At 40.1% G+C, this 13,958-nt stretch overlaps 1 protein-coding gene across 1 annotated transcript in view; it reads left to right on the top strand.

The window, feature by feature from the left end:
* PTPRR (protein tyrosine phosphatase receptor type R) overlaps window positions 1–13,958 on the top strand; it is a 350,468-nt gene that overhangs the window by 237,516 nt on the left and 98,994 nt on the right. The window lies entirely within an intron of this gene.

Raw genomic sequence — 13,958 nt, 5'->3', positions numbered from 1 at the left:
TACTTTGCATAGGCAAAAAGCTGTCAATCGGTGCTGGGGGCGGAGTTATGCAGAGCTGAATATGGAGGACTACATGGCAGCAAGTTTGTTACTCCTCTCCTGCTAATATAACAGTGATTTGATTTTACAGCAAGCAGCACAGTAAGTGACACTTTGGTGGAATAGGGACCTCCGTTTCCACACAATGCTTCTCTCAAGATAGGTGGCAAAAACATGGTGTCATATTACCTTTATTGGTATAATTATGTAATACCATTGGGCACACGGGATCTATTTTGAAAAATATCCTGCCACAGTCTAATGCAAACAGCAAGATGAGCGGATGGAAGTACATGTTATATCAGTAGAGCATATGTTTAATTTAATGACTTGTTTTCAAAGATTTTTCTGTAGTGAGCAGTAAATCATTTAAACACAGATAGAATATAAAGCAGGAGGCCGGTCTACACATTAGAATATTTGTTTGGACAAATGCACAGATGCAAGCAGTCACCACAATATTTACCCAGGTGTCTGAAAGAGAACAGCTTGAAATGCTTCTCCTCGACCTCTCCTTAAAGCAGATCAGCGATGATGTGTACGGTAAACCTATTACTGTGCTTCTGAAAACCATGGTAGATATTTAACAATGTCACAAAAAGATGCGTGTCGTACAATTATCTGGCAAAATGAGCCTTGGACCCCATGTTTTCTTCATTTAGTTACAGAAAAAAAATGATTTCCCCTCAAATAGTTGATAAAACAAAATGTGTGAAAGCTGCTTATCTAAATCATAATTTGTTAATGAAGTTTTTGAATTGTTACTTTTTTCTGCTATAAAGTGCTCTTTTATCAGTATTTTCCCTATAATAAAATAGTTACTGGAAATATATAGATCTGTGAGTTGTCCACATATCTGTGAGCTGCCATGTATCTTCTAATATTGTATTCAATTATTTATGAATTATCTTGGTGTAACAGTGTTGGAATATGTTTGATGCAACAACTCCATTCCTGTCTGAGTGTTTAGTTGCTAGATTTGTATGCTGTTTATAAAGTTAAAAAAAACTCTCAGAGGCTCACACAGGGAGAGCATGTGACTGTATTTCCTGTTTGTTTTCCTGTGTCTATGTGTGAGAGAAGCAGCCTGCTGTAGATGCTGCACAGATAGAAACACACAAATGATTTATTCCATTTATTCCTGATCTATTAAGCTTACCATATATTGTTCCTGATTGTTCCTGAAAAAGAAGCTCTGTTGTCACACACTTAGAGAGTATCCTGAATAATCCACTGCCAACAGGTTATGGGCCCAGAGTGACACAGAACCCCAGAGTAGCACAGCAACAAAAGCCCAAAGCAAAAGCAGCACAGAGAAACAGAGAAGATGTCCACTAGCAGCAATCCTGTGAAGTTCTCAGTGCCAAGCCTCACTAACCAGAACTACCAGTCCTGGAAATTCAAAGTGAAGATGCTGCTCATAAGAAAAGGTACGTGGAAATATACTTAGACACAAGTGCTCATCCATTACCAGATTATTGGCTAGAGAAAGATCAGAAAGCACAAAGCACGATCTCCCTCAGTGTAGATGATAATCAGATTGTACATATATGCAAGTATGCAACTGCAGAGGGGATGTGGGATGAGTTACAGAAAGTGCATGAAAGATCAAACCACAGCAATAAGCTTTATCTCATGAGAAAGCTCTATCAGTCCAAGCTAAGTGATGGACAGAATATGCAGGACTATATAAGAAACACCTTAGAGATTGTGGAACGTGTCAGGGGTATTGGAGAAGAAATTAAAGATTTTCATGTTGCTGCACTTCTATTAAGTGGTCTTCCAGAAAGTTATGACACACTCGTGACTGCACTAGATGCACAGCCAGATGATGAGCTGACACGTGAGTATGTTAAAGGCAAACTTGTGCATGAATTCAAGAGAAAAACACAGCATGTAAGCAGCAGTAATGAATCCAGAGCAGAAACAGCAATAAAGACACAGGATTTCCCTAAATATAAGAGCAATCTAAGAGAAACTCGTGAATGTTTTGTCTGTAAAAAGCCTGGCAACCTTAAAGTAGACAGCAGAATTTGGAAAGCAAGAATGAGTCAGCATAAAAAGCAGAACGGTCATCAAAAGGTTAAAACAGCTGTAAAGGAAGATTATGCATGTGTTGAAACTGCATTTAATGCCTGTACAGGCCCATCTGCAAAGCATATATGGTATATAGATTCTGGTGTAAGCAGACATATGACAAATAACAAGGATTTCTTCACTGACCATAAATGAAAGCAAGTCAGAAAAGGTCATCTTAGCTAATGGTCACTATATGACTTCAGAAGGAGTAGGAGACCACTACCTCCACTGTCCAGTTTCCTAAGTACAGAGCAGAAAGGTCCCAGTAAAGGATGTTCTCTATGTTCCCAGCCTTGAAAGCAATCTTCTGTCAGTAAAGAAGCTCACACCAAAGGGGAATGTAGTTACTTTTAAAGATAACAGCTGCATTATCTCAAAGAAGGGTCACACTCTTGCAGAAGGAAAAATCCAAGAAGAACTTTATCAGCTAAAATGCAAAGAAAAGAGTGTACAGTGCTAGACAAGATCTACCTAAGAACTGTAACCATGTATGACACAGACGTCTTGGGCACAGAGAGGCCTCTCCCACATAAGCTAATGTCAATGTTCATGATTCTACCATCAGCAGAGTACTGAATAAGGGTGGTACACAGGGCAAGATTCCAAAGAGAAAGACACGCTTTTTCTAGCAAGAAATTTGCTGTCCATCTGCAGTTTGCTAAATTCTCATGTGGACAAGTCAGAAAGCCATCAGAACAATGTTTTGTAAATGAATGAGTCCAAAATAAAGCTTTTTGGCTTAAATTAGAAGCATTTTGTTTGGAGAAAAAAAAAACCAATGCATTACAGCATAAAAAACTCATACCATCTGTGAAACACTTTGGTAGAAGTCTCACGGTTAGGGCTTGCATTTAGGCTAGGATGTCATGTATAGTTCAAGATACAGCGGAGTCACAGACGAGAAAAGAACTAATCTCCACACAGTCCACTGTCAGTAACTATTTTACTTAGGAACGAAGATATTCCTACTCGGTTTTGATAAACGCACAAAGAAAATACGTCAAACAAGCTATTTGCCAGAAGTCTTTATCCACTGTGCTGGACAGCTCGACAGCACCCAAGAGAACTATTTCTGCTATTTTCCCTATGTTAATTTACTTATTGGCGTGTCCGTCTGAACTAGCCGCCGTTACCTTATTACACCCTGAGAGAAAGCTGGTTTAATTAAGTGAGTGCAAAGCACGGGCTCGCCTGAAGTCTAGCGCAGTGGTTCACAATTTTAATATATATACAGTATATTTATATTTATATTTCCCAACCAATTGTTCCCCTCCCATCCCCATATAAACTCAAGAAACTAGAGGAAAAGTCCATCCTCAACTTTATGGAGAATATTATAAAATTAACCAAATATATACATACACATCAGAGAAGGTAACATAGTAACATAGTAATATAGTTATTAAGGTTGAAGGAAGACTTTAAGTCCATCTAGTTCAACCCATATCCTATCCTAACTTGCCATAACATGTTGATCCAGAGGAAGGCGAAAAAAAACCCATGTGGCAAACAGTAAGCTTCACATTGAGGAAAAAAATTCCTTCCCGACTCCACAGACGGCAATCAGACTAGCTCCCTGGATCAATGCAATATTAAGGAAACTAGTGTATATACCCTGTAATATTATAATTTTCAAGAAAGGCATCCAGTCCCTTCTTAAATTTTAGTAGGGAATCACTAATTACAACATCATATAGCAGAGAGTTCCATAGTCTCACTGCTCTTACAGTAAAGAATCCGCGTCTGTGAGTATGCTTAAACCTTCTTTCCTCCAGACGTAGAGGATGCCCCCTTGTCCCCGTCACAGGTCTAAGAGTAAAAAGATCATTAGAAAGGTCTTTGTATTGTCCCCGCATATATTTATACATTGTAATAAGATCACCCCATAGCCTTCGATTTTCCAAACTAAATAACCCCAAGTGTATTAACCTGTCTTGGTATTGCAAACCCCCCAGTTCCCTAATAACCTTGGCCGCTCTTCTCTGCACCCACTCCAGTTCAGCTATGTCTTTCTTATACACCGGAGACCAGAACTGTACACAGTATTCTAAGTGTGGTCGCACTAGTGACTTATATAGAGGTAAAATTATGTTCTCCTCATGAGCATCTATGCCTCTTTTAATGCATCCCATTATTTTACTTGCCTTTGCAGCAGCTGCCTGACACTGGCCACTAAATGTGAGTTTGTCGTCCACCCACACACCCAAGTCTTTTTCAGTGACAGTTTTGCCCAGTGTTTTACAATTAAGCACATAATTATACATCTTGTTTGTTCTACCCAAGTGCATGACCTTACATTTATCCCCATTAAAGCTCATTTGCCATTTATCATCCCAAGCTTCTAGTTTACATAAATCCTCCTGTAATATAAAATTGTCCTCCTCTGTATTGATTACCCTGCAGAGCTTTGTGTCATCTGCAAATATTGAAATTCTACTCTCTATGCCCCCTACAAGGTTATTAATAAATATGTTAATAAGAAGCGGGTCCAAAACTGACCCCTGTGGTACCCCACTGCTAACCGTGACCCTGTCCGAGTGTGCTCCATTAATAACCACCCTTTGTTTCCTATCCCTGAGCCAGCTCTTAACCCACTTACACATATTTTCCCCTTACCCCCATTGTTCTCATTTTATGTATCAACCTTTTGTGTGGCACTGTATCAAAAGCTTTTGAAAAGTCCATGTACACCACGTCCACTGCATTCCCTTGGTCCAGTCCAGAACTTACCTCTTCATAAAAGCTTATCAGATTAGTCTGACAGGAACGGTCCATTGTAAACCCATGTTGATATTGGGTCATGAGGTTATTCTTCTCCAGATACTCCAGTATAGTATCTCTTAGAAAACCCTCCAGGATTTTACCCACAGTTGAGGTTAAACTTACTGGCCTATAATTTCCAAGTTCAGTTTTTGTCCCCTTTTTGGAATATTGGCACCCCATTTGCTATACGCCAGTCCTGTGGTACAGACCCTGTTATTATGGAATCTTTAAAGATTAAAAATAATGGTCTATCTATGACTGTGCTTAATTCCTGCAGTACTCGGGGGTGTATCCCATCCGGGCCCGGGGATTTGTCAATTTTAGTGATTTTTAGACGCCGCCGTGCTTTCTGCTGGGTTAAGCAGGTGACATTTAATGGAGAATTTTTATCCCTGATCATGTTATCCGTCATGGGATTTTCTTGTGTAAATACTGTTGAAAAAAGTCATTTAGCATATTGGCTTTTTCCTCATCCTCATCCACCATTTCACCCAGACTATTTTTAAGGGGGCCAACACTATCATTTTTTAGCTTCTTACTATTTATGTAGTTAAAGAATATTTTGGGATTATTTTTACTTTCTCTGGCAATAAGTCTCTATGTTTCAATCTTTGCTATTTTGATTTGCTTTTTACAGAATTCATTAAATTTTTTGTATTTATTTAATGCCTCACTACTACCTACTTGCTTTAATTCTCTAAATGCTTTATTTTGTCAGTTATTGCTCCCCTTACATCTCTATTTAACAATAGTGGTCTCCTCCTATTTCTAGCATGTTTATTCCCATACGGTATATATTGTGCACAGGTCCTATTCAGGATGCTAATAAACATCTCCCATTTTCTTTGTGTATTTTAATGTCTCACGATATCGTCCCAGTTAATTGCACCAAGATCATCTCTCATCCGTTGGAAATTTGCCTTCCTGAAGTTTAGTGTCCTTGTAACCCCTCTACTACACGTCTTACTAAAGGATACATGAAAACTTATTATTTTGTGATCACTATTACCCAAGTGACCCTTAACCCTTACATTTGATATGCGGTCTGGCCTGTTGGTTAATATTAGGTCTAGCAGCGCACCCCATCTTGTTGGGTCCTGAACCAGTTGTGAAAGGTAATTGTCTCTCATAGTTGTCAAAAACCTATTACCTTTGCTGGAATTGCAGGTTTCGGTTCCCCAAATAGTTGAAGTCCCCCATAATAATGACTTGTCCTTGAGTCGCTGCTTCATCTATTTGCTTTATGAGGATATTCTCTGTTGCTTCCATTATTTTTGGAGACTTATAACAAACCCCTATCAGCAATTTATTATTTTTTCCCCTTCCCCTTATTTCTACCCACAGGGACTCTACATTTTCATTAGATTCATATATATTATCACGCAGGATGGGTTTTAACCCCTTAATCCCTTGTGACTTACTATCCTGTCCATGTGCCCTGGGACTTAATTCCCAGGGACGGGATAGTACGTCACAGCGATCAGCGGCGCCCACGTGGTGAGCGCCGCTTATCTTGGCCGGGTGTCAGCTAATTATCACAGCTGACACCCAACACAATGTGTCAGGGGTGGTCACGGACTGCCCCCGACACGTTAACCCCTTGCACACCGCGATCAAACACGATCGTGGTGTAGCGGGGGTCAAAGGGAAGCATCGGCAGTGATCTGTGATGTGACAGATCAGCGATCTGTCACAGTACAGTGATGTCCCCCCTGGGACAACCTAATAAAGTTAAAAAAAAGTGTAAAAATAATTTTAAAAAAATCGCTAAATAAATTAGAAAAAAAATATTCCCCAATAAATTCATTTTTTGGAAAGAAAAAAAGAAAAAAGCAATAGAAGTGCACATATTTGGTATTGCCGCGTCCATAACGACCTGCCCTATAAAACTGTCCCATTAGATAACCCCTTTAGCGAACCCCTTAAAAAATAAAAATAAAAAATGAAGCAAATAATAATGATTAATTATCATACTGCCGAACAAAAAGTGCAATAACGCGCGATCAAAAAGACGCATATAAATATCCATGGTACTACTGAAAACATCATCTTGTCCCGCAAAAAACGAGCCACCATACAGCATCATCAGCAAAAAAATAAAAAAGTTATAGCTCGCAGAATAAAGCGACGCAAAAATAATTATTTTTTATATAAAATAGTTTTCATTGCATAAAACCGCCAAAACATAAAAAAAGACATAAATGAGGTATCGCTGTAACCGTAATGACCCAGAGAATAAAACTGCCTTATCAATTTTACCACAAGCAGAACGGTGTAAATGCACCCCCCCCAAAAGAAATTCATGAAGCGCTGGTTTTTGTTCATTCTGCATCCCAAAAATCGGAATAAAAAGCTATAAAAAAATGTCATGTGCCCGAAAATGGTACCAATAAAAACGACAACTCGTCCCACAAAAAAAAGACCTCACATGACTCGGTGGGTCAAAATATGGAAAAATTATAGCTCTCAATATGTGGTGATGCAAAAACTATTTTTACAATAAAAAGCGTCTTTTAGCCTATGACAGCTGCCAAACATAAAAACCCGCTATAAATAGTAAATCAAACTCCTCTTTATCACCCCATTAGTTAGGGAAAAATAATAAAATTAAAAGAAAATGTATTTATTTCCATTTTGGGCGAGTGGAACTGCTCACTCCCAGGTGGCATGTCAGAAATTGACAGCAGAATTTAAAGGGAATCTGTAAAATAATGCTACTAACCTGCAGATATTGGAAATGTTGTGGAAGGACCTTAAAGAGAATCTGTCACCCCAGGGAATCTGTCACCCCATTTTTCGCCTATAAGCTGCGGCCACTGCCATCAAAGGCTAATCTACAGCATTCTGTAATGCTGTACATAAGCCTCCGATGTAACCTGAAAGAGAAGAAAAACAAGTTAGATTATACTCACCCGGGGGGGCGGTCCGGTCCGATGGGTGTCGCGGTCCGGTCCGGCGCCTCCCATCTTCTAGAGATGACGTCCACCTCCTTACTTCTGCCGCGGCTCCTGCGCAGGCATACTTTGTCTTCCCTGTTGAGGGCAGAGTAAAGTACTGTAGTGCGCAGGCACCTGGAAAGGTCAGAGAGGTCCGGCGCCTGCGCACTGCAGTACTTTACTCTGCCCTCAACAGGGCAGATAAAGTACGCCTGCACTGGAGCCACGGCAGAAGTAAGAAGGAGGACGTCATCTCTAGAAGATGGGAGTCGCCGGACTACGTCACCTACCGCACCGGACCGGATCCCCGGGTGAGTATAATCTAACTCATTTTTCTTATCTTTCAGGTTACATCGGGGGCTTATCTACAGCATTACAGAATGCTGTACATAAGCCCCTGATGGCGATGGCCACATCTTATAGGCCAAAAATGGTGTGACAGATTCCCTTTAAGCGAGCAGTTCATGGAGCAAAGCCACCCATAAAACAGAGTTGATGCTGTTTTGTAGGGAGAAAAGGGCTAAAATGTCTTCAAGCAAATGTGGACTAGTCCGAAATGGAAAAAGAAAGGGAAATGTTTAGATGCAGTTAATGCTGCACAAAGGGGATACACCAGATACTGAAAGCAAAATTTCGCGGAACTTTGCCACTTAAACACGTCATATTGGATCATTAACTTTAATTAAAAAATCACTGTCTAATATTTTTGACTCGTTTGTTTAATTTGTTTCTCTTTTAGGACTACTGTGAAAATCTGATGTAGTTAAATTTATGCAGAAATGTGGAAAAATCTGAAGAGATTGCAAATTTTCATGCACCACTGTAACACTTATGCCTATGGTGTCAACTTTTGGCCATGCATTATATCTTTTATCCATTGTCCTGGTACAATGCAGGCTAAATAAATACTTCTTTTACCCATTTGGCTTGCTTGTTAGCCATTCAGCTGCAACATATTGAAGACTTACACTACTTTTTGCATAACGCATGTTATCTGGTTGTATAAATTATACTCCAAGCCAGCAGCATAGGTTTATGTCCAATAGACGCCGCATCAAATTATACACCCAAGAAAGTTTTGAAAGTTCTGCTTCAGTAATCATCTGTGAAGCTTTAGAGAAAAACAAAGAACCTGAAAAGGTTAAAGACAGAGGTCTAAAAATAGAGGATGCTGAGCTGCATGATGTCTGTAGTTAGAGGATGACTTGGGTGTATTGAATGAACAACACAGCCATTGCCATGCAGTGGGCGATTGCTTTCAAATAGTACATAATAAATCCAGTTTGCAAGGCGTACCTTCCACCTACATACACAAGTAAACTGAAAACATTGCACAAAGCACAGCATGCATAGTCCTTCTTTATCATCAAAGGCAATGAAGACAATAAAGGTTTAGCTTGGACAAAACACTGAAGACTTGTATTGTTCATTAAATTAATTAAATCCGTTGTGTGTAGTTTTGCAGATGAACAATAGTTTTCAGATTTCTTTTTCTTTAGCTCTGATGGACAGTTATGTTTTTACTTATACGTTTTGAACATAACCAATTACATTTACGATATTAAAACAGTAGTACTGATAAGATAACATTAGTGTTAATGGCACAATAAAATTAAATAAATAAAATAACAAGCCAGCAATGAGATTTAGGGTTCATGGCTAGCAAAGGATAAATAATCTCTAATTTTTTTTAAATAATGAGAATCTTAAGGCCCCGTCACACTAAGCGACTTACCAGCGATCCCGACACCGATATCAAGGTGTCAGGATCGCTAGTAAGTCGCTATGTGATCGCTGGTGAGCTGTCACACAGACAGCTTCACCAGCGATCAGCACAGCGATGCCGAGCGCCCGGCATCGCTTGCCATGGCTGTAAAAAATAGAATCAAAATAAAAAATATAGTTATTCTCACCTTCCGACGTCCCGTTCAGTCATCCCGCCTCTCTACGCACTCCGGTCCCAGTAATCCTTTGCACGAATGACCGCGAGACTTTGTTATCCCTCGAGACTGTGACATCTCGCGGTCATTCGTGCAAAGGATCACTGGGACCGGAGCATGGAGAGAGGCAGGATGGCTGAACGCGACGTCGGAAGGTGAGAATAACTATATTTTTTATTTTTTTTTATTATTTTTTACACCTGATCGCTGGTCTCCCGCCTGTCACACACAGCGATGCGTGCTGGCCAGCGGGAGACCAGCGACAAAAGAAATGTCCAGAGGTTTCTTCCAGCGATCAGCGATACCGGCAGGGGGGCCGATCGCTGATCGCTGTCACACATAGCGATCTCGCTGGTGAGATTGCTGTTACGTCACAAAAGTTGTGACTCAGCAGCGATCTCGCTACCGAGATCGCTTAGTGAGACGGGGCCTTTACTGTTTTAGGTTTACAACTTATATTTGTCTCCATTGCCTCAGTAAGTATTATCCTGCAGGCATGTGTTCCTCTACATTTAGAGGGGAGACAAGATTTCTGGAACTATTATACTTCACCCAGAGCAACACCACTCTTTTCAGTTACAAAATAGACTTCCACTTCCCAGACTTGCTTTAGACTTAAGGCCCATTCAAACAGGCCACTAAAGAAACACTTGCATCAACATTTTTATCCACTTAAAATATTGCAAACATCATATTATCTTTCATTTTGGTTCTTACAATTGCTCATTTTGCCTTTTTACCCAGCTAATTCTTCTCTCTTCCTTTAGATCTGTGACATCACGTGATTAAAATCTGACTAGCAGAATTATTCTAAGCTCTTTGTAGAAACAGGAGGTCAATTTTCATGAGTCACTGCAAAAATCCTTGGCAGGGGGAGGCGGGAGCATCTGGGTCAGGAGTTCAAAAGAGGAATGAGACATGCAAGGGCAATGGACTTCCTGTTTCTACATAGAGCAGAGAAAAGAGAAGAATTAACTAGGTAGAAAGGCAAAATGAGCAATTGTAAGCATGCAGTGCTTTATAGTAGCATGACTGCAATATGTATTAAGAGGATAAAAACTTTTAATGGGAGTGTTTCCTTAGTGAGGGTGTGTTCCTATAAATGCTTGTTTCCTGATTAGACAGACCAGCAATAACCTACCAAACATACAAAACACAAGTTTAAAAATCAACATATTGTTTTATGCACACAGAATAATTGTTCTAACGATCATTCTGTACACATGTACAGTTGCTTCCAAAAGTATTCAACCCCATTGGCTTTTTATCTATTTTGTTACATTACAACTTGTGTTTAAATATTTTTGTAATCTGATTTGTGTATCATCAGCACTAAATGTCTAAGTTGGTGAAGTGAGAAAAATATATGCATAAGTTAAATTTATGGAATAAAATAACTAAAAATTGGCATGTGCATATGTATTAACCCCTTTTGAGATGAAGCCCCCAAAAAATTCTAGTGCAAGAAATTACCTTCATAAGTCATATGCTTACTGATAGGAAGTCCCCCTATGTGCAATCTAAGTGTCACATGGTCTGTCCGTAAATACACATGTTTTCTGAATTGCTAGAACGGTTGCAACATCATTAAGCAAGAAGCACCACTTACCAAACACCATAAAGACCAAGGAGAGCTCTAAACACATCAGGAACAAAGTTGTTCAGAAGTGCAAGTCAGGGTTGGATTATAATTTTTTTGTTCCCATTCTCTGATGATTCCACAGAGAACCATCAAACACTTTATCGTCAAACAGAAAATGTGACCAATCACTGCAATCTGGGTGTAGGGACAAACGGCACGGGTTCCCACACCTCATCCCGTGCCGCTCAGCCGTCACTGACAATTGTCGGTACTAAACTGACACCCACTCATGACATGCTATGTGCGTACGGGAAGCATGAATCAAATGCTGGTTGCATGATTACAACCAGGTATTTTTTCTCTGAAAAGCTTTGGTATTTCAGAGAAATTATAATTTGCAGAGCCGGCCACAAGCAGACATGAGACTAGCCTAGCGCCAAACTATATTTTCTCTGAAATGCAGGAGAGTTTCATAGAAAAATATATCTAGCAGCAATCATACACTAATCTCGTTCCCTGCCCCTATAATATACTTACCAGCCACCGTCTTCTGAACCGCTTGCTATTCGCCATACTGTGAAAGCATTATCTGACGACTGACCAAAAGTCAGAGGTAACGGTCATAAGCTCTCAATGCATGGCTTGGTCTGTTTCTGGATTTACATTGAGAACTGACTTCTGGTACGCCCAGCAAACCCTGGAGTGATCCAGCAGGTCACAAACTATAGAAGATGACTGGTACGGCGCCAAGAACAGAAGAAGGCGATAGTAGGTACACTACAACTCTGAGAGACAGAATCTTAAAAAAAAATCCAGAAAATCCCATTGAATGGTTTTCACATAATTTATTTGCATTTTACTGCATGAAATAAGTATTTGATGAATTTGAAAACAGAACTTAATATTTGGTGAAGAAACCTTTTCAATTACAGATGTCAGGCGTTTCTTGTAGTTCTTGACCAAGTTTGCACACACTGCAGCAGGGATTTTGGCCCACTCCTCCATACAGATCTTCTCCTGACCATTCAGGTTTTGGGGCTGTTGCTGGGCAACATTGAGTTTCATCTCCCGCCAAAGATTTTCTATTGGGTTCAGGTCTGGAGACTGGCTTGGACACTCCGGGACCTTGAAATACTTCTTATGGAGCCACTCCTCAGTTGCCCTGTCTGTGTTTCGGGTCATTCTCACACTGGAAGAGCCAGCCACGACCCATCATCAATGCTATTACGGAGGGAAGGAAACAGGTCCAATTAATACAATTAATGAGTGCAGAGTAGGAGGACTTCTTAACAAAAAACTAACAGGTCTGTGAAAGCCAGAATTCTTTCTTTTGCTAGATGATCCAATACTTATTTTATGCAATAATCAATTTGATTATTTAAAATATCATACAATGTGATTTTCTGGTTTTTATATTTAGATTCTGTCTCTCACAGTTGAAGTGCAGCTGCAATCAAAATTACAGACCTCTCCATTTTTTGATGGAAAATTTGCAAATACTTATTTTCCCCACTGAAGATTAGTGACACCAATCCAGCTGTAAAATGAAAAAAAAACCCTGGAGTGGTGTTTTAAAGAGCATCAACAGCTCCAATTCTGGGGTCCTCTGCAGGGTTGGACTGGCCCATAGGGGAACAGGAAAATCCCCCAATGGGACCTTGTGCAGACACGGGCCCCCAACCCCACTCTATGGGTAGTAGCATAATTCACATGATTTACTCTGTACAGGAAAAAAGCAGCATCTCATCATTCATTAATCAAACTACCCAGATTATTATTATATGGAGATATAGGTAAATTTGTGAACGAGGGTAGTGTAATATTTGTCTGCAGGTAAAAAGTGGGCCTCCAAAAGTCATTGTTACTGGTGGGCCCTTGGCACCACAGTCCGACACTGGTCCTCTGCAATTTTGAGTAAGGACAGGTCAATCCTGCATAAATTGATGACAGATCAGGTTAGGTCTGTTTCACACATCAGTTTTTTTGTGTCAGTTAAAATCCGCCAAAATGGCGGAAAGCGGATCCGTTGTTAACTGATGTGAACGGATGTAACTGGACCGTTTTTTTTTACGGATCCGCTGAATGAAGAATTTTAAAGGAACCGCTGCCCGGGAAGGAGAGAGAGAGAGAGAGAGAGAGAGAGAAAAAATTTTTTGTGTCCACCAGAAATAATTTCAGGGTTAAATTTCCGCCTGACTTCATTCCTCCGGGCATGCGAACTATAAAAATGCGGATCCTGCAGTACAAAAAACGTTACATGGTCCGTCCAGGCATCTCGGCGGATGCAAAAAAATTGACGGATCCGCAAAAAAATGGATCCAACAGATGGCCATCCGTCAAGATCCGCTGGTAATGCAAGTCAATGGGGAAAAAAATGGATCTGCCAAAAAAAATGGCGGATCCTTTTTTTGCAAAAACGGCGGATTTTGACTGATGGTCAAAAACAGAAGTGTGAAACAGGCCTTAGAATGGAATACTTTTTTTAGAGTTTATTTTTTAGATTAGATCAAATCTTAATAGCTTGTTAGGCAAAATGTTGACAACCGTTTTAACTGTACATTGTGGCCTTGTGTCTATTCCGGTGGGACCGTCCGACCATCTAATGTGCATGGGGACACC

Source organism: Dendrobates tinctorius, unplaced genomic scaffold (genome assembly GCF_039654945.1).
Source record: "Dendrobates tinctorius isolate UK_male_01 unplaced genomic scaffold, ASM3965494v1 ptg000224l, whole genome shotgun sequence".
NCBI lineage: Eukaryota > Metazoa > Chordata > Amphibia > Anura > Dendrobatidae > Dendrobates > Dendrobates tinctorius.
Note: the sequence above shows the minus strand (reverse complement) of the source record. Positions and strands in the feature narration are given on the sequence as shown.